The following is an 18,566-nucleotide window of genomic DNA, read 5'->3' as shown; positions in this document are numbered from 1 at the left end:
CCTATCATAAAATTGGTGGAGGTGCTGGGAGGGTAGCTGTGAACTCCGATGTCGTGCTCTCCCGACGCCTGCAATGCCTGAGGACGTTCGACATCGAGCCGTGCAAGCGGGGCCGGTTGTCATCGTTGCCTGCTCCCTTCGCCAGAGGGGCCCGGCCATCTTCAGAGGGACCGATGAGCGTGATGTGAAAGACTGGGTCGCATTTTGCGAGCGGGTGAGGTTCTGCAGCAAATGGGAAGGCGAGACAAAACTAGATAACCTTATTTTTTATATCGCCGGTGAAAGGCGCTCGTGTGTTGTGCGACGTCAGTGCACGTTAAAGATCCCCAGGCGGTCGAAATTATTCCAGAGCCCTCCACTATGGCACCTCTTTCTTCTTTTCTTCTTTCACTCCCCCCCCCCCCCCTTATCCCTTCCTTTACGGCGCGGTTCAAGTGTCCGCCGATATGTGAGACAGGTACTGGGCCATTTCCTTTCCCCCGAACCAATTTTCATTTCCATTTTTTATATAGCAATGCCGCTGAAGAGAATGTTCATCTTCGTCTTTGCAAAACGTTTAATTTACGTCTGCATAAACATCTCCAACATTACTTGTCTGAAAAACAGCGAAGCAGCTGAAGGCTAGGGTAAACAACTCAGCCACTCCTGGCAGTCAGAGAGACGTTGAGGTCAGTGGCGCGGGAGCAAATCCCACGATAAACATCTAAGCAGCATTTAAGTCTAATTCCTGCCATCATTCAACAGTACAAGCCGTTAGTAGCCGTCTCAAAGAAAGCTAACTCCAGCAGATGAGCTCATGAACTGTTCTGGCACGAATCGGAAATATGTCCATATACGATCGAACGAGACATCGATACATAAACCGCGTTCTGTTCACAATTTTCTGGCGCGTGACCAAAGCGATGATTCATTTTAGTTTTCCGTTGTTAACCACCTGCCAATGCCAGCAGTGCGACAGGATGCACCCAGCATGTTTTGAGCAATCTGCCGCCAAGTCAACGAACTATAGAGCCCAACAGATTAGCTTGTTGTTTCTATGTAGTGCCTTCAGAATGCGTGTTTATTTAAACGAGTTGGTTTTGGTTGTCAATGCAGTGGTTTAAGTGCAGATTATAATAATTGGCAGGTGCTTGCCACATTCATTTCCTGCATGTGATAAGCGTCCCTATGCTCTTATCAATTCTTATCAATTACAACGCTTTTGCATCACCGGACGTTCCTGAAGCCTTGCACATTAAACACCTGTAACGGTACAGCGCAAATGTCCAGGCATTTAGTGTCTCGAGTAATTGGTTTTCTAACTGCTCCCCAAGTGCCGCTCGTGGCTTGCATGCAATAATGGTCTGAGTACTATAGGAACTATGATAAGCTAAGACTGTTGCTTTATAAGAAGCAGTCAGGCAAGTGTAATGTGGTAGGCGGTCTGTTATCGCATATGCGCTAGGAAGCGTATATGAAGAAGAGAGCGAACAAACTTCGCTCACCGGTTAACGGAGTAACGTTGTCGTTGTGAAAGCAGAGAGGTGAGCACAGTCAGCTGGCACTTTTCCGACTGCAGAAGCAGCTATATCTTCGGGTTCACTATACGTGGCATGAAACGGAGTACACCTTTGAGGACCAACATAGACAAAGTACAACATAAAGCTTAAAACTGATATGACTAGAAACAAGGTCACCCTAAATGGCGTGGAAAAGGAGGAGCAGCTTCTGATAGGTGCACTGTATGAAGTATGCCAAATAATCTATCTGTTTAGATAAAATGATTGCGAATCACAAGAAACTGCCAATCGTTTGGTTTTTGGGGGTTTAACCTCCCAAAGCGACTCAGGCTATGAGGGACGCCGTAGTGGAGGGCTCCGGAAATTTCGACCACCTGGGGTTCTTTAACGTGCACTGACATCGCACAGTACACGCGGGCCTCTAGAATTTCGCTTCCATCGAAGTTCGATCGCCGCGGCCGGGATCGAACCCGCGTCTTTCCGGTCAGCAGCCGAGTGTCATAACCACTGAGCCACCGCTGCGGCGTGAGGCTACCAATCGGTTAAGGTGCATTTGCAGGCACACTCTACAGTTACGAACAGCGCGTGCGAGATTGTGAACAATCAGTGTGTGGCCTGTGTACCCTGCAAGTAACGGCCAACGGACACGTGGAAAAGTGATCATCTCCCTTTGTTCTCTCCCCCTTCTATCTCTCCCTCCGTTCCGCATACCGTGCGCTGCCCCTGTCTTTCTCTCTCTCTCTCTCTCTCTCTCATCGATATCCTCCAAAAAGGTACACCATGCTGTATCCCGCAGTGCATGTACACTCACCCAGGGTGCCGGCCGATACTGCGGCTAACAAAGTCTGTAAATCAGGCTAAGGACAGCGAAGCTCAGGCTACGTTAACGTTGAAAGCCTGAGATAAGAGTGGCGAGGATGGTCTGTCAGAGCAATAAAAGAACGGACACCGAGGGAAGGAAAGTGTATCCAGGTGTGCCCGACTGTCAGGTGGAAAGATGAGTTGAGGAAATTTACTCGCGTAGGGCTGCCGCGGCCGATATACATTGCAAGGCTGACTGGAGATCTTTTGGATATATAGCTATATAATTCAGGTGACGTACCGGTTGGCTGATGGGGATAAGTGGAACTAATAGCTATATGTTAAGATAGTTGCTATATGCGAGGGCATTTTATGTGAGTGCAGGTCAGTACACGAAAGCAGCCCGGAAAAAAAATACATATTTTGACTCTTTGAAGGTTATCACATTCGAGGTGGCTGAAACGAAGCAAGATTTTTGTCCTGGCGTGACGCTCACCTATAGTCCGCGAGAAACATGAGGGTGCAGGATATCGGAATCCTTCGGGTAACTAAGCTCATGTAATAAAGCTTGTTGTTGGGATAGTTGGTGCATGACTGAGGTGGGAAACACTGCAGCACAAAAAAAACGCCAGTCCGTGTCACCTTCCCGTTCTCATTTTCTGTGCGCTGTTTCCCACCTAAGCGCATGCATTCGTTGCAGCGTTCTTGGACCTTTTAGAGCAGTTGGAATAGGTTAAGCCTGAAGTTATCACCTTTAAATCGCGTTAGACTGCACATTCATGTACAAGTCTTCGGCAGCGCGTTCCCGTCATACTCGGCGAGAGTGCCACAGGTGTGGCTTCGCTCGAGCAGCAGCATGCACCTCTATATGCAACATGCGTACTGGAGGACCGTGTTTCATGGGCGGGACTTCCTCACAACTCAATGGACAGCTGTACTTGCTAGACCTTCGCGAAAGTGTCTGTTTCATCGCACAACTCCAAGCCACTACTTCGAGCCACGTCGCCCTGCACCACTTAGCGGGATTTCCTCAATATGCACACCTCACCTTCGTGTATGCACCAGCTCTCGGGCTGCGCTGAATTGTAGCGATGCTTATTGTGCTGCCGCGTGTTTTCTACACAGAAACGAGTTGCACGTCGAGGAAGGGAAAAAAAAAAGATATGACGGCCTATTCTAGAGCCAGATGTAAGATAAATGACACAGCAATATCCAGCACACGTCCTATCACACATTTTAGCGCCATGGCCTCTCGATCTGCGCCGTGCTAGCACTAACGGAAAATGTTGGTGCCACAGGATCTGTTACCTCATACCTTTTTTTTTTGCTTCTTTTTTCGTCGGTACAGTCAAGAATGCTCGGCCTCTAAGCATCGCACTGATCGATCATCGCATCGTGCCTTTGGGCACAAGTCGCCGGCACATGGCTCGAACAAGTGGCTCGCGACCTCAACGCACAGCCGGCCTGCAGCCTCCTTGACAAACACGTAAACACAAGCAGGCGCCTCGAAGTCGATCGTCAAGTCGACATTTCTTTTCTTGGAAGCGACTGAGAAGCGCCGATGACATATCGGACCGAGAAGAACCGCACTCCGCTTTTGCCTCTCTTTCTTCACAACAACGCTCGCAGCGTTCTTGCTTTCTCTCTTTCTTCTCGTTTCCATCATTTTTTATTTTCTCGAGACCCCCGTCGGATATCGCGCACTCATGAGTGCGAGCGATGATGCATGGGTCCGGCCGCCTGTGCATGAATGCGGTCGGCCATTGTGCCGAGCCTTGTCTGTCCAGCGCGGTGCGGTCGTGTTGGTGGCACGCCATCAATAACGGGCCGCTCTCCGGCCAATTGAATCTCGACCAGCAACGCATTGTCTCGGCCTCGCTCTGCGCGCTGTTTGGCGGACCACCTCAGCGCGCTTATGCAAACGAGTACGCGAGCCCGTGCACATACAAACAGACCCGCCGGCCGCGGTAGCGATGTCGCTGGGGTCTCTCTATCTCAGAAAGAAACAAAATAAAAGAACTAAGACAATAATTTCAATCAACAAGAAGCAGCAGAACGAAACAAACAAAGAAGCAAATACCCAGCTGCGCGGTGTGTCTGCGATCACAGCGCCACCAACAACGCGCATGCTATCGACCTCGCGTGCATGACCTTTTTAACAGGAAAAAGACAATCGTAGAAACTTCGAAAAATGTACAGCGCTCGTTCTGCGCTTTATGTAAGCGTCACTCGCAAGCATCGCTCACGCAGGGCTCGGACACGCTGCACGTCGATGAAAGCATTGTTTGCATGCGATATGAATGCATCCGTCTGGGCCCCGCAACAACAAATCTCGACGATCGCGTTTGGGGCGCAGTATTTATTTTTTCCCCAGCGCGAAGTGCGCAGAGACGCCACGTGCACGAAATTCGCACTTCATTTGTTGAAGGGAGGCTCCTGCGGCCTAAACGCGGAATCAAGAGCGCGAGGAAATGCAGCATTTCACTTATTATTGTATTCTTCGGGTGACATAAAATCATCATATGTATGGTGCATGTATAGCGAGCAGCGGCAAAAGGCATGACGGAACGCCCGACTACGCCTTGCCCTATATACGAAAACAACAACAAAACATTTCAAAACGTTTGACTGCTGACGATTATGAAACGAAACACAAAACAGGATGACAATCCAATTGTGCAAAATGAGTAGTAATAATAAAAACGTCTTCTAGTATGTGAACGTACAGTGCAGCCGCATATATATAATATAGCGTGGTGCGCTATGAGCCCGGTAGGCTTATGAAAATACAGTCGGATCTCGATAATTCAAAATATGTTCGAGTTATGCCGAGCTCGAATTAACGGGGGCCTTGATCGGTCTCCCTTTATTACGCCTGATGTTCACGTGGTCAAAGCGTCAGTTCAAATAAACCGAAAGCTCGAATTAAGCGAGTTTGAAAGAAATTCCAGTATGCCTTACGTGCGCACACTAACTCTGAAATCGTGGTCGGTGAAGCCTTCGTCGATAGGGACTCCTGGCACTATCAGCACTGGCCTGAGCCGCCTTTGCCATGTTTACCGCAACGAAACAAATTAATTTCGTTATGATAGTTATTTGTATCGTTTTTTGAATCTCGAAACAGTGTCCCGCGCACCGCTTTCTGGCTCACGAGGGATACTCACAAACCGATGTTTGAGCAGTGCAGCGACATTACGTGTGCGCGCCGCCCATTAACATGACTAATTAAAGGCCCCTCGACAATATACGATATTCAGACTATCAATCAGGTGAAAGGAAAAATGCGCAGAAAATAAACAACCCTTATATATAGCCTTCAAAGACTGCGAGAAAGCATTTGACTAAGTTAGAACCTCAGCAGTCATGCAGAAATTACGGAATCGGGATTTAGATGAAAACACTGGAGGATATCTACATGTATAACGGCTGCACCTGCAGCCACCGTTGCCCTCTATAATGTCAGCAATAAAATTGAAACAAGGGTGGGCCAGGCACGGAGACATGATGTCGGCAATGGTGTTATTATGGTGTTATAGAGAACCGGATTGGGAACAGTTGGGGATAATAGTTAATGGATTCGCTGATGACATTTCCTTGACAAAGGGGACGAACTGCAAAGCATGATCAATGACTTCGACAGGCAGAGCATAACGCTGGGCCTAAAACTTAATATGCAGAAAAATAAAGTAGTGTCCAACAGTAGCGAGGCGCAGGAAGTGGTAAGGGAATACGTCTACTTAGGGCAGTATCTATATTGACCGCTCATCCGGATCATGAGAGTGAAATAACCAGAAGAATAAGAATTGGGTGGAACGCTTTTGGAAGGTTCTCTCAGATGATGAATGGCAGGTTACCATTATCCCTCAAGAGAAAAGTTCACAACAGCTGTATCTTACCGGTGCTCACATATGGGGCCGAAACATGGAGGCTAACAAAAAGAGTTCAGCTTAAGTTAAGGACAGCGCAACGAGCCAGGGAAAGGTTTAACGTTAAGAGACCGGAAGATGGCAGAGTGGGTGAGGGAACAAACGCGGGTTAATGACATACTAGTCGAAATCAAGAGGAAGAAATAGGCTCGGGCAGGGCCTGCAATGCGAAGGTACGATAACCACTGGTCCTTAAGGGTAACGGAGTGGATTCGAAGAGAAATCAAGTGTAGCAGGGGGCGGCAGAAAGTTAGGTGGGCGGATATGAGATTAAGAAGTTTGTGGAGATACGGTGGGCGCAGCTGGCCAAGAACAGGGTTAATAGGAGAGACATGGGAGAGGCCTTTCTCTTGGAGTGGGCGTAGTGAGGTTGGTGATGACGATGATATGCCGACCGCAAATTGCAGCGTGAGCCTTAAGTGCAGCTTTAGCCGCGTTGACTGTTTCTGCTGTGCACAGCTGCGACGGTGTAACAGTTGTATGGGCGCCTGTACTGTACAATTGCAATCCTTCTTTTGTTCGTGTTTCTGTCTTTTTTTCAATTGAATGCCACGAGAATGCATATCAGGAGTACATGAATTATGGGACCGAAGTGCCCTTTCATGTAACGTTGAGAGATCTTCAAGGAACACCGTGTTAAAAAGAGACACGAATAATAATAATAATAATTGGTTTTTTGGGGAAAGGAAATGGCGCAGTATCTGTCTCATATATCGTTGGACACCTGAACCGCGCCGTAAGGGAAGGGATAAAGGAGGGAGTGAAAGAAGAAATGATAATAGGTTCCGTAGTGGAGGGCTCCGGAATAATTTCGACCACCTGGGGATCTTTAACGTGCACTGACATCGCACAGCACACGGGCGCCTTAGCGTTTTTCCTCCATAAAAACGCAGCCGCCGCGGTCGGATTCGAACCCGGGAACTCCGGATCAGTAGTCGAGCGCCCTAACCACTGAGCCACCGCGGCGGGTCAGACACGAATCTACGAATTTGTATTCTATACATAAGAAATATAGAACGGTTCAGTCCCACTTGTATATGTGTGCAAATACACAAAACATTTCGAATGAATAAATGAATGAATTATAAAACAAGAAAAGACCGAACCAATGGATTGATACTAGCCAGTATTCCGGACGGAAGCTAACCGATAATTCACAAATTCCCGCAGATTTCCGTCCATCCTGGCGATAAACACAGTAAACGTTGCAGATATGGACACTTTTGTGGCATACATTTTTGAAGACAGCATGCACCGTCGTTGCCAGTTGAAATGCGAGCATCAAAATGAGAATATTTTAGTTGAAGGAGATTAAATGCAACATGATATTCGGTTCTAACGCATTATGATAGCGTTCTTAGTAAGCTACAACGAGCCGTTCTTGTATTTCCGCCACATGAAGTATATTACATTTCCGCTTCTTTCTTTATCCTGTACGCGTGTGTACGTATGTGTTTTTGAGGGCGTTTTAACTGTGCACCGCTCGCGTTTCATTTGACCGAGATTGTGCGTAATTTATGAAGGGTAAAAAAAAAAATGTAACACAGAAAGACTGGATGGCACAGTCGACAGGACAGAAGGCAAGTCAGGTGAATAAATGCTGCATCTTCAATTCAGAGCTGTCAAGCAGTTGTATCGTTCTCCGCATCATTTGAGACTGTTCAGTGTCTCCATATAAATATCCTGTATCTCGTGTGCGATAGCTACACGGTGACGCGCGTCTGATGTTCATCGACACTTCACATAAATGACAGGACTGTATACAATCTCTTTTTTTCCCCTCTTCACACTTGTGGCATTCATGTGCACAAACCCGACCGTATTCATGTGCATCGGCCGGCTGTATTCAAGTGCGCAGGCCTCTTTTGCGTGTGCGTAAAATGAATCCATCGGTTTGAAAGCGAAGACTTCTAAACAAGAAAAAAAAAAGCTTCCCCCACAGCGCTCTTCAAAGTCTACATATATAGTAACCATGAGCGACAAGTAGTGCCTCGATGAAGCGATTCAGTTCCACGAGTGTGCTCACTGGAAGTCGCTCCCGCGTGGACGGAAAGTTCAGTTCGTAAATAAGAAACCTTGGAATTACAAATGGGTGTATTTTCCTTTAGTTCAGACAGCGACAGGATACAGACAATCAGGTCGGTTTACGCTGACAAGTATACCGAAGACCTTTTTATTCTCTTCTATAAAAAACTTTCTTGCCAAACTGTGAGCTAATACACTGAATCCAAAGCTCGATGCATATTGACGCCAGTTCTTGTTAGTCGCAGAATTATGTAAACACTGTCCTCAAGAATTGAGGAAAACTTGAAATGTTCCCAGTCATCCTCATGTATACACAGCATGGTCGAAAATGGCGGTCATTCTGATGGTGACTACCGCCTCATGTGTCCCTCTTCATGTCCGAGCTTTTTTTTCTCTGTTTGTAGGCACGAATTGGCGCTATAAATAGTTTTAGGTCCACGCCAGCCTTCTTTGCCGTCGTCTCGGACTTCTTCAGTGCCTGTTGTCCCAGCTACGTGCTTATATAGTGGAGCGTGGTGGCTCCATAAACCGATGTATTGAACACTATATGATAAGAAAAATAAGAGGTACCAAGACTCAGCGAACGCTTTCTTGCCAAGGGTTTTCATGGCACGGTTATGTAAACAATACACTGAGCCTGCATGGCCAGCTTGAATTGGGCGCGGAATGATAAAAAAAGATGGCAAGGCGACAAGCAAGTATTGTAATACATTTATGACTGAATTAACTTGCAGAGCTTGTATATATATCTCGATCCTGGACATATTCGCATGGCATTTGAGAATACAAATATTTAGGCGTTACAATTACTTAATAAACAGCAAGCACTGATGACGCATGCTCGTCAGATCGTAAAAATTAGGCTTCTGAAAACACGAATGAGGAAAATTATCAAGTGAATTGAGAAACAAAGCCTACCAACAAACAGTATAAGACCTCTTAGAGTACGCAACCATTATGCGGGACCAGCACACAGAGACAGGTGTAGCAAAAAGTGTTTCATACACGACCGTTATTACCAATGCCGGGACTGCGGTGCACATTTCGAGTTAGTGGCTGCTAATCGTAGAAAACTGCCCAAAAGATGCACAGAGAGCAAAAGAAGGGAAGACGAATTACTAGCGCTCGTACGAATGTCTACCAGTACTCATTTTTCGGTGATACGATCACAGACTGGAACGCAGTGCCGTATGATTCTTCTCTTATGAACGTCTCGTCAGTCGGCGCTGTGCATAATGCCTTATGTTGCTGACGTCGCATGTTGTTGCCTTTCTTCCTTACTGCATGACAGTATCTAATTTAGTTTTTCATAAGTATGCATTGTCCTTTTTCAGTGTCTGCTTTCTCAGGACGGACGCTATTTTTTTTAAGTTCGCAGCTTTTTGCGCTATATTGTATTGCATTGTGGCTCTCGATCCTCCTGGGACCGCATGTGGTGTGCAGTATGTGATAAATAAAAAGAAAGCACTTAATTTTGTATCCACGCGCGTAATCCTTCGTTTCCTGTTTCCTGCAACAAACAGTCTTCCATGACGTAAGGTACAGTCCTGGTCAAAAGTCTTAAGACCAAATGCCTTTCACTTCAGCCTCAGAACAGAGACATTATGCGACACTATTAAAGACCGCATGACCTTGAAATGCTAGCAGAAGATTTCTTCTTGCGGTAGAGAAGCTTCCTGCATGCTTGACTTGTGTTTTGAATGATCTGCTTTACAAACATTCTAGGAACACTCATTTCGCTGCAGTTGAACACTGTGGCTTTAAGACTTGACCAAGACTGTACCAGCACGGAAACAGCCTGTGCTGGAGAAACAGTTTTTCGCTCTAATGTAGTCGATACATACGAACTCCGTTCAGTGAAAACATATTTGCCAATATGGAAAGTGCCAGTCTATCGATCTAGCAAACTACGATTTGTCCCCCGTGTTCCTGTAAAGTATATCTGTGGCTCCTTACACTGCAGGGAAGCCGATCGATGCATGCCACGTCAAACCGTTGTTCTTGCAGCTGTCTTCTGTTGAATCGCTAAAAACCCCAATACTCTTTTTTTTTTTATGTCACAAGGGCTCTTTTTTCTTGACCATGCTCAACGTATTTTTCTTCCTTCCCTCTCTTTTTAGCGTGCCCGCGTGTTTGTGACGAGACACTGTAGTAGGCAATCTGAGGAGACTGGAGGTTCGTTTGGACGACGTCTCTCGCATCGTGTATCCTGAATCCGAATTCAGTGGCGACAAGTGCCAAAATCATTCCTGAAGTTTAAGAGCGCACCGGACTTATGGAGCAGTGGTAGAGACGCAGTCATTAAATTCAGTGACTCAGGCGAAGGGATTGCCGAGAGGCCACAGTACGCTAATACCGCCTGCGCATGAACACCACCACTATCGAGTGCAAGAAAGATGGACGGCAACACTCGAGATGTTCCTGACAATGTATTGACCCTGTCCTTGAGACACAGCCGAACAGAATCAATTGCGATTCGCCAATAGTATATATGTATAGCCAAGCTCCGTCCCTATATAGCGACAAGCAAGATGTGTCACGGAGCGTGTCTGAAATGCAGCTCGTTTAGATCGCTCAGTATGTCTGTAAAATACTCACAGCCACTTTGTTTTCAACGCTTTAGCGGAACCAAAATAAGAAATGCTCAGCGCCGCGCTTCTCCCAGACGCTTTGGTTTCGTCTGCGGGTTCGGACTCTAGCGATGCCGTAAACTCTACGGCGATCGTTACATGGTCACAGCTCATCTGTGCCACCATTTCTCAAGTTTTCTAGCACTCGTACGAACTGTTATGGAGCAGATAATCAAATACATTTTCAATGCCAACAACCTATAAATGCATGGCGCGCAAACTCAAAAATCAAGCCGACATATATATGAAATGCGAATGTCACGCCACACTAAAATCGGGCCTATGAAAACTGAAAAATCTACGCGGAGTCTTTTCCCTGCGTCATTTTATGAAACAATAAACAAATCTATTCAGGTTTTCTCCGTTTTTTTGCGCCGCGATGGAGCCATTCCCAATATCACAGGATGATCATTTCAGCTAGCCCGTGTAGATCCACTGTTCTCAGCTTTTATCTCCACCGGCACAGCTTCATCGTGCGTCCTGATTACGGGTGTTACATGTTTATGAAACATTTTTCGCATTAAAAAAAAACAACAAAAACCCTTATCGTGTCGTCACATACGACGCGCTACTGATTCTAGCTGCATAGTGCTTTGCGCAACAGCAGCTATGATGCGACGGTTCGTGCAGTAAGCTCCAACATTCCCGCGCGCTGAGAACCAGCGCCGAGGAGAACCCGTTCCTGCGACGCTATCCGAAGTTGTGTCGGGAGAGCGTTCCCGCGCGCAATCCCCCTCACCCTTGCGCTCAGAACAAAGACGTGGGCGGGGCCCAATTAAAGACGAGGCTCCGCCCCTCGGGACGAGCGCGCCTCCGATTGGGTGAGACGCTCGTCGCAGGCACCGTTACGATGGCCTGCAAGTGCGCCTCGGCGCGTCTTGAGGACTCGGATAAGGCAAGCAATCGAGGCGCGGGGGAGGAGGAGTGATTCGAGGGTGGCCTTCGGAGCGCAGACGCGCCCTGGTCAGCCAATGCAATCAGTCGATATGAGCTGCCTGTCGCATTCGTTTTGGTCTCTCGCAATTGTTATTCATGACCTCCTTCGCCTTCCGTGCAGGCTGAAAGGCGAGGTGAATGGTCACTTCCGCGAACGTGAGACGAAGGCAAAAAAGACAAGGGAAAAGACTGTCGCGCGGAGGAATTGCTATGCTACGCGGTGAACAATACGGATGGAGACACGTCTGCGGTCACATTTTTCACTCATGCCGCACTCGCGCGGTAACGAGACGAGGCTGCGAAGAGGCAGGCGAAGCAGTCGCCTGCAAATTGCGCCAAAGGCTTTTTGCAGGGTTAATTTATTTTCCATTTCCTCAAATACGCTGAACCTCGTGCACTGAGACAGATGCAGGCGAAAGGCCAGCAGGAAAGACACACTGCGCAGGAGGTTAAGCACACATTACGACCCCAGGAGGTTTGTATATATTTACAGCCCCACAACGCTGGCGCTAGAAAACGCTTAGTTGCTTTGCAAGACAACTTACTCATTTATCTCGGGACACAAAGTTGTTTTGCGTGCCCTTCAGTGTCTTTCAAAAACTTGCTGCTTCCCAGCAGTAACAATAATTTTGATCAGGCATCCGGTATCACTTCATCGCTCCCATAACGTCACAGTCGGTCATGCACATGAACAAGCCGTTGTTTCAACTCCAAGGATACATCCTTTGCGAATGAGGGGGAAAAAAAAAGCGGCGCTGCGAAATGTCAGTGAAGCACATGCGAGAACGGTCGGCCCGCGTTGTGCTGTTTTCAATAATTTGCTGGATCCGCAAGTCATTTTGTTTTCAAGAAATGCGTGGTAGACAAAGAATAAAAAAAGCACTGAACGAAAGCAATCGTAAAAAAAAAAGAATTGCCAAGCGTCGGAATGACGCGAGGGCTGCTGCGGGGAACGCAGTGAGAAAGGGTGAGTGAAAGGCGGTGACTCACTCGCTCGGCGGCGACGTGGGTGACGCGTGGTGACGTGTCGTGACGACGCAGATGCCAAACCGGCGACGGGAGCAGCAGGCGCACAGCCGGCGTCGACGATCAGCCTCCCTTCCTGGCAGCTGTGGCGCTCCGTGCGTGAGCGCGTGCGCGCGCGCGTCTGGTCAAAAAGGCGAGCACGCGGGCGACTGGCCCGGCCAAAAGGTGCGCAGCGCGGGAGCGCGCCTGATCAGGCTTGTGCCAGTGGCGCCCATTGGCCCCGTGCGCGCCAATGCGCGCGCGCGTATTCGCCGCCGGCCGTGGGCGGGGCTTGACCCGAGGGAGGAGCGGCGGCGCGCGCTTTTTCTTGTGCGCTTCCCTTTGGCCTCTGCCGTGCGAGAAGACGCGCGCACGCGCTCGCGACCCCGGGACGACGGCGAGAATGCGCGCGCGCTCGCGGCGGCGCGCTCGCCGCCTGCTTTCGCGGGCTTCGTCCTCCTCGCCCGCCGCGTCGCGTTCGCGCCGCCCTTTCCTCTGAGCTGTTTGCCTGCGCTCGCACTGCGCTGCGTGCGAGTTGGAGCGCTCCGGAGCGAGCGCGTCGGACACGTCTCGCTCTTTCCCGTCTCTTCTTTTCTGCGTGCATCAGACATCTTAGGCTACTCCCCCTTCCCTCCTTCTTCTCCGCTCCCCCGCAACCTGAACGTCTGTCTTGCGTTTTTTTTTTAGTTGTGACGTGAACAGCTGGAAAAGGCTGAGACATGGCCGGCCTACCGCTGCAGTCCCGGTGCTTTCACGAAGCTGACAGAGTGGGGAGAAATATGCTCTCTGCAGGTTCCCAGGGTATCGATCCTCTCGGGGGCTACGGCTGTCAAATATATTTGTTTGTGAGCTCTTTCATATCCTTGTTCAGAGCTCGGTTTCCGCTTGTTCGGTCCGCGTTCTCGCCTAACGGGTCTGTCTCCCCCAAGTCTCATTGCATCGCGATTGATGCTGCCATTATTGAAGAGGGCGTGTATGCCAATAAGTCTGCCACAGCGGAATTTGCCTCGACAAATGCAGTGTGTTTGAATTTCCTTTCGAAGATCAGTGTTCCTGGGTGTCTGCCTGCGTATTGAGCGCACCGCAATTGGTGTTTGACATTGGCAGCGGGAAGTACTACGACGTGTCGAGTCGACGCACGAGCGAGGCGGGAACACGTAGTGCGTTTTGATGGATGTGTATGACTGCGAGTGTTGTCGAGCCGGATGTGCTCTCCGATTTCTTGGGGGAAAACCTACGAATGCCACGTACGCAAGCACGGCGGTATCAACTGCCCTTTTTTTTTTGTCTGCATGCCCTGGTGTTTTTAGCGCAGGCTGACCCAAGAGCTTAAGCTTATCAGACGCTGTTTCTTATTTTGATTCGAGACATATACTTTTCCGTTTAAAGGGTATATTTACGTCGCAAGAACGCAAATTATGTTTTTGACGTGGACCACGATTTTTTTTTCCGGCACCCACAAAACTGTCAGCGAAACGTTACAGGATTTCTAAATTGCAACATCAGTATTCTAAACATCACTATAAAAGGAACCATAGGATCAATTTTTATTTTCAAGATGCACAAGAACAAATAAACTGAGGAAAAAAAGGATAATACTATTAATGATACGTGGTACTATAACCAAAGCCCGTTTGAAAACGGCGAAGAACTTTGTGCCGAGTAAAATTTTTCAGAAGTAGAAATTACTGCGTTGGCAGTTTAAAAAAAATCATTTGAAGAGTGCTAACTTCCGCCTGAAGTTAACAAACAAAAAACACGGGGCACGCCGTCAGAAAATTCTGCGAATTCTGAATGAGCACAAATGCCAATGTAATGTTCCTGAAAGAGTAAGGAAAACCTGCCCATGTTGCGGGAAAGCTGCCGAACCAGCACGCGTCTAGCTATCGCTTCGTCCAGACACGTGCATTTTTACTCCGTATGAATTTAACTATCAGTTAGGATCTGACAATTGATTTTAAAGCATTGGAGCTGCGAAAAGCGTGTCGTTACATAGTTGAATGCCATGTAAATAAGCCAGACATATAAAGCCGCTTCTGAAAAAAAAAAGCATCTTTTTTCAGGGCCCGTTTTCCTTTTTTTTTCACGTTCTGCAAGAAGCGTTCGCAAACTTCAAGCTCTTTGGCGCACTAAACAAAACTTACGGGAGCTTGAAGTGCGCCGACCGACTGATGCTGCACGGACTTCTGGGCTGCAAGTCAGCGGCTGCCAAATCAGACACGTTCAAAGCACGCGTTAGAGCTGCAGACGGTTGGGGTTTATTTGCATTGTTCAGATAACCGAAAAGAGTTCACAATAAAAGAATGCCTTTGTGAGCATTACGCAGGTTCCTGTCCCCTTGGATGCTGTATTGACAGTTGATTGCTGTGTATCGAACGAGAGACAGTGGTATTTGTAAATAAAATGAGTCGGAATGAAAATATTTCGCATATATATATATATATATATATATATATATATATATATATATATATATATATATATATATATAATATATATATATATATATATATATATATATATATATATATATATATATATATATATATATATATATATATATATATATATATATATATATATATATATATATATCATCAGCCTTACTACACCCACTGCAGGGCAAAGGCCTCTCCCATGTCTCTCCAATTAACCCTATCCTTTGCCAGCTGCATCCTCCCTTTGCCTGCAAACTTCTTAATCTCATCCGCCCATCTAATCTTCTGCCGCCCCCTGCTACGCTTACTTTCTCTTGGAACCCACTCCGTTACCCTTAAAGACCAGCGGTTATCTTGCCTTCGCATTACATGCCCTGCCCAAGCCCATTTCTTTCTCTTGATTTCGACTAGGATGTCATTAACCCGTGTTTGTTCCCTCACCCACTCTGCCCGCTTCCGATCTCTTAACGTTACACCTATCATTTTTTCTTTCCATGGCTCGCTGCGTTGTCCTTAATTTAAGCTGAACTCTTTTCGTTAGCCTCCACGTTTCTGCCCCGTAGGTGAGTACCGGTAAGATTATGCTGTTGTACACTTTCCTCTTGAGGGAAATTGGTAAGCTGCCACTCATGATCTGCGAGAATTTGCCATATGCGCTCCACCCCATTCTCATCCTTCTAGTTATCTCCCTCTCATGATCCGGATCAGCTGTCACTACCTGCCCTAAGTAGACGTATTCCGGCACAATTTCTAGGCTCTCGCTGCCAATTGTGAACTGTTGTTCCCTTGCTAGGCTGTTGAACATTACCTTGGTTTTCTGCATGTTAATTTTTAGACCCATCGATCTGCTCTGCCTAACTCGTTGATCATGATTTGCAGTTCACCTCCTGAGTGACTCAGCAAGGCAATGTCATCAGCAAATCTCAGATTATTTAGGTATTCTCCATTTATTCTTATTCCCAACTGTTTCCAATTCAGGCCTCGAAATACCTCCTGCAAACATGCGGTGAACAGCATTGGCGAGATCGTGTCTCCTTGCCTGACACCCTTCCTTATTGGAATTTTATTGCTGACTTTATGGAGGACTATAGTAGCTGTGCAGTTGCTATATATATCTTCCAGTATATTGACATAAGGCTCTTCTACCCCCTGATTACGCAATGCCTGTATGACTGCTGAGGTTTCCACTGAGTCGAATGCTTTCTCGTAATCAATGAAAGCTATATATAGAGGTTGGTTATATTCTGCGCATTTCTCCATCACCTGATTGATAGTGTGAATATGATCTATTGTGGAATATCCTTTACGAAAGCCTGCCTGATCATTTGGTTGATTAAAGTCTAACGTTGCCCTGACTCTATTAGCGATTACCTTAGTAAATACTTTGTAGGCAACGGATAGTAAGCTGATCGGCCTGTAATTTTTCAAGTCCTTGGCGTCTCCCTTCTTATGAATTAAGATAATGTTTGCATTCTTCCAAGCTTCTGGTACAGTCGAGGTCATAAGGCATTGCGTATACACGGTGGCTAGTTTTTCTAGCACGATGTCCCCTCCATCCTTCAACAGATCTGCTGTTACCTGATCCTCCCCAGCTGCTTTTCCCCTTTTCATTGCTTCTAAGGCTTTCCTTACTTCATCTTTCGTTACTGGCGGGATGACGCATTGCTGTGCACTGCTGTCTTTCTCATTAGCGCTCTGATTACACTGGCTACTGTACAGGTCTGTGTAGAACTCTTCGGCTACGTTAACTATCTTATCCATATTGCTAATGACATTGCCCTGCTTGTCTCTTAATGCTATGCCTAGTTTCCTCTTCACTGTTTTTAGGTACCTCCGTTCTTTATAGCATGCTCGATTCTCTCCATATTAAACTTCCTTATGTCGGCTACCTTGCGCTTATTTATTAACTTTGATAGCTCCGTTAGTTCTATTCTATCGGTAGTGTTAGATGCCTTCATGTTTTGGCGCTTCTTAATCAGATCTTTCGTCACCTGAGATAGCTTCCCGGTATCTTTTCGAACTGTCCTACCGCCTACTTCTACTGCGCACTCCGTAATTATTGATGTCAGATTATCGTGCATTGAATGAACATCAAGATCATCTTCCTCAGTTAAAGCCGAGTATCTGTTTTGCAGCGCTATCCTAAACTCCTGTGCTTTCCCTCTTACGGCTAACTCGTTAATGGTCTTCTTCGCTAGCTTCTTCCGTTCCCTCTTCAAGTCTAAGCTAATTCTAGACCTTACCATTCTATGGTCGCTGCAACGCACCCTTCCGAGGACGGCCACATCCTGAATGATGCCAGGTTTAGCGCATAGTATGAAGTCGATTTCATTTTTAGTCTCACCATTGGGGTTCTTCCAGGTCCACTTCCTGTTTTCTCGTTTGCGGAAGAAGGTATTCATGATCCGTAAATTATTTCTATCCGCGAATTCGACTAATGGCTCTCCCCTGCTATTTCTAGAGCCTATCCCATAGTCACCTACCGCGTGGTCGTCAGCCTGCTTCTTGCCCACCTTCGCATTGAAGTCGCCCATCAGTACAGTGTACTGCGATTTTACTCTATTCATTGCTGATTCTACGTCCTCATAGAAGCTTTCAACGGTCTGGTCATCATGGCTGGATGTGGGTGCGTAGGCCTGCACCACTTCCAGCTTGTACCTCCTATTCAGCCTAATTACTATAGCTGCCACCCTCTCGTTAATACTGTAGAACTCCTCTACGTTGCCAGCTACATCCTTATTAATGAGGAAACCCACACCTAGTTCTCGTCTATCCTCTAACCCGCGATAGCACAATATGTGTCCGTCCTTTAGTGCTGTATACGCCTCACCTGTCCTCCTAACTTCGCTAAGCCCTATCACATCCCATTTAGTTCCCGCTAGTTCCTCGAACAGCACTGCTAGGCTAGCCTCACTAGCTAAAGTTCTAGCGTTAAACGTTGCCAGGTTCAGATTCCAATGGCGGCCTGTCCGGAGCCAGAGATTCTTAGCACCCTCCGCTGCGTCACAGGTCTGACCGCCGCCGTGGTCAGTTGCTCTGCAGCCGCTGGGGACTGAGGGCCGAGGGTTAATTGGTTTGATCATAGAAGGTTGTGGCTAAGTACTACACCAGGGTGGCCAAATCCTGCTCTGGATAAAAGGCCGCATTCCAGGCCTGGTTATGCAATTCCATCGACACGCGGATTTTTTTTTTTAAACCCGGTAGAGAATTGCGCGGCACCAGGATTTGAACCCCGGTCCTCTTGCACGCGAGGCGGATGTTCTACCTCTACGCCATCGCTGCCATATATATATATATATATATATA

General features: G+C 47.2%; 1 protein-coding gene across 1 annotated transcript in view; it reads right to left on the bottom strand.

Annotated features, from left to right (window-relative positions):
- The window catches only part of LOC144094025 (uncharacterized), a 101,922-nt gene extending 88,728 nt beyond the window's left edge, over window positions 1-13,194 (bottom strand). The window contains exon 1 of the mRNA XM_077627868.1: window positions 12,808-13,194. The gene's annotated coding sequence lies outside the window, so the exon portion shown is untranslated. The remainder of the gene's footprint in view (window positions 1-12,807) is intronic.
- Between the last annotated feature and the right edge of the window lie 5,372 nt (window positions 13,195-18,566).

The sequence above is a fragment of the Amblyomma americanum genome, chromosome 6 (genome assembly GCF_052857255.1).
Source record: "Amblyomma americanum isolate KBUSLIRL-KWMA chromosome 6, ASM5285725v1, whole genome shotgun sequence".
Classification (NCBI taxonomy): domain Eukaryota; kingdom Metazoa; phylum Arthropoda; class Arachnida; order Ixodida; family Ixodidae; genus Amblyomma; species Amblyomma americanum.
The sequence above is the reverse complement of the archived record's forward strand: the minus strand, read 5'-3'. Positions and strand labels throughout refer to the sequence as shown.